This window comes from Chinchilla lanigera, unplaced genomic scaffold (genome assembly GCF_000276665.1).
Source record: "Chinchilla lanigera isolate Chin_1 unplaced genomic scaffold, ChiLan1.0 scaffold00014, whole genome shotgun sequence".
Classification (NCBI taxonomy): domain Eukaryota; kingdom Metazoa; phylum Chordata; class Mammalia; order Rodentia; family Chinchillidae; genus Chinchilla; species Chinchilla lanigera.
Window position 1 is genome coordinate 13,782,986 of NW_004955415.1, and position 3,257 is coordinate 13,786,242.

Below are 3,257 nucleotides of genomic sequence, written 5' to 3' on the forward strand. Positions count from 1 at the left end.
AAGAAAGAAAGAAAGAAAGAAAGAAAGAAAGAAAGAAAGAAAGAAAGAAAGAAAGAAAGAAAGAAAAAGAAAGAAAGAAAGAAAAAAAAAATAGCCAGACATGGTGATGCAAGCCTGTAATCCTAGCACTCCTGGGGGGTGGATCTGGAGGATCACAGAATCCAAGTACAACCTCGGCAATTTAGCCACTCGGTGAGACTATCTCAAAATAAAAAAGGGCAGGGCATGTGGCTCCGTGTGAAGTCCTAGGTTCAACCTGCACCCCATCCACCATGCTAACCTCACAACTGAGGTGCTTTTGCACACCTCAGTCCTTTTAGGAATATTTTGGTATGGCAAAGGAGTGAATATTGGATCCATTCTTATAAAACAGAAAACTTGTCTTATTGAATGACTTGTCAGTGGTCCATTGTCAATGCTTTCTGTGGTGATACAGGGTGAGTTTTGTGCAGCTTCACCAGCCACTAGTGGACCTCTGCATGAGCTGCCTCAGATTTTCATTATTTTTGCATCTCAAAACAAAATCCAGCAAATAATTTAAATACAAATGATGGATGGCCTGTATAAATCTATTTTAAGATTCCTGCTTCCCAGGCATATCTGTATAAAATATGTAATAGAAGAGTCAACTTTTTTTTTTTTGACAGGGTCTCACTAAATTGAACTTGGGTTTGAACTTGCTATCTTCCTGCCTCAGCCTTCTAGGGTGTTGAGACTACAGGTGTGCACCACTGCACCCAGTTGGAGGCATCAAATTTTTAGTTTTTGTACTATATGCTCATATTACAACAAACTGAAAATAAAACACTTTATTTTCTTTTATTCCTTGATAAATTTCAAGTTTAAAGGAATATTTACTGGGCCGCAGATATAACTGAGCAGCACAATGCCTGACTGCAAAGCACAAGGTCCTGAGTTTCTGGTACCCAAAAAAACGGAGAGAATATTTACTATTTCATCAAATTTTATGCCAAGCGTGGTGGCATGTGCCTGTAACCCCAGCACTTGGGAGGCTGAGGCAGGAGGATTTTCTAGGATTGTCATGAGTTCAAGAGCAGCCTGAACTATAGAGCAAGACACTGTCTTAACCCTTCCCCTAAAAAATATCTGACTAAAAAGAAGATACCACACCTTGGGTGATGCAAGCCATGTAGCCAAATGGGATTGGAATTACATATACAGAGGTAGAATGCAGGGATAGTGAGCACATTACCCCATCCCAAGGCTGCCTCCAGAGTTCCGGAATCAGAAGGACTTCCAGAATCAAGTGGAAAGCCTTAGAAAGGCTCAGCAGGGAAAGGGACCGGAGATTCTTGGAGAATAGGATGGCACATAACAGGAAAGGCTCAGTAAAGCTGAGAAACTCACTGCTTTCTCCTGAAAATCAGACCATGTGTACAGTTTTCTCCAGCAACACTGAGAGGTGTCTGAATAGAGAAGAGAGAAGCAAAAGCATACAGGAATGAAAAGGGATTGGGCAAACTGGATGCAAAGGAAGAGGGCTGCTTCAAGAGTGGGTTTTGCTAATGGAAAGAAGAAAAAAACAATTTTTGCAAAGAAAATAATCTACAATCCCATCCGTGTTAATTTCTTTTTTCTTTTTTTTTTACAAAAAGCTTCCCAGCCTGGTGTGGTGGCACACGCCTGTAAACCCACCCACTTGGGAGGCTGAGGCAGGAAGACTGCAAATTTAAGGCCAGCCTGGGCAAATTAGATATACTACCTTAAAATAAAAAAGGGACCTAAAAGCATTATAGCACTTTCCTAGCACACATGATGCCCTGGATTCCAGCCCCATTCCGCAAACACAACTTTCATTCAGCTCTGTATGGCCCCTTGCAGTATAAACAAGCAAGTCAGACATATTTGTTTCAGACACAAGGCTGGTGCCTGTGTCCACTGTCTCAACTGGTTCCTCTAAAGGGTTTTATTAGTGTATATTGACCATTTTCTCAGCACCAGTGTGTGTTAACCACTTCCTCTCATTTGCATTTATTCTCATAGATTGCTAGCCAGGATCAACCCTTTCTGACCTATTTTTGTCTCCTTTTGGGTGAGATGAGAATGTTCTTTACCAAGGTTTCATTAATAATAATAAAAAGCCAGTGTAAGAACTCTGCATCCATCCTCTTTCCATTTTACCTCAGGCTTATTTAACATGACTTCATGCTATCTTACTTTGCTGCCCCTACCTCACTCAGCAGCCCACTGCCATGTGCCACCCCCATCCCTCCCCGTATTTCAGCCAACACCCCACCTCTGATGTTCCAGGGTCAGGACCACTTGTCAAAGCTGAGGTCTTGTACCCTTGGCTTTGCTTCTGTGGATTTCAGCACAGCCTCTTCATCACAACCCCTGGCCTGCACTCCTTGGATTTCTTCTCCTTTAGTTCATCTGTGCTCCCTGACCAAAGAATTGGTCTTTGGCTCTATTCCCACTCCACATTATTCAAGTAATTAATGGGTTTCTAATCATTCTTCCACTCCGATTTGGGAGCTTCTTGTTTAGTTCCAACCACTTATTGAATGCCTTCTGTGTGCCAAGAATTACACAAAAGAGGGTATTTTTTTTGAGACAGGGTTTCTTCTTTTCTTTCTTTTTTTCAAGACAGGGTTTCACTGTGTAGTTCAGGCTGACCTTGAACTCACAGCAATCCTCCTGCCTCAGCTTCCTGAGCACAGGGCTTTTAGGTGAGTGCCACCACGCCTGGCTGGTATGTGACTATCTCCAGGGAGAGATGGATACTGAAGGTGACTGGGAGGTATGGATAAGAATTAGCCAGATCCTGGGGCTGGGGGTTTAGCTCAGCGGCATAGCGCCTGCCTGGCAAGCGCAAGGTCATGAGTTCGATTCCCGGTACCAGAAAAAAAAAAAAAAAAAAACAATTAGCCAGATCCAAAATTCCAAAAAAATATTGACAATTCCAACCAGCCCTTGTGGGGCTGGGGATTTAGCTCAGTAGCACAGTGCCTGCCTGGCAAGTGCAAGGTCATGAGTTCGATACCTGGTACCAGAAAAAAAAACAAAAAAAATCCATCAGCCCTTGATTTTTTCTCAGTTGCAGAGAGCTCTTGACAACAGGGAACCAATCCAGGATCTCGTTTAAGCATACTTATTTTCCTGAATGTGGAAATGAATGTTAGAAGAGCACATTCAGTGATTTCCAAATAGCGTAGAGCCAAAGTCCTGAGGCAACCATCTCAACTTTTAAGATATGGCTTAGAAGACCCGCTCCCTTACACAGGAATATGTCACTC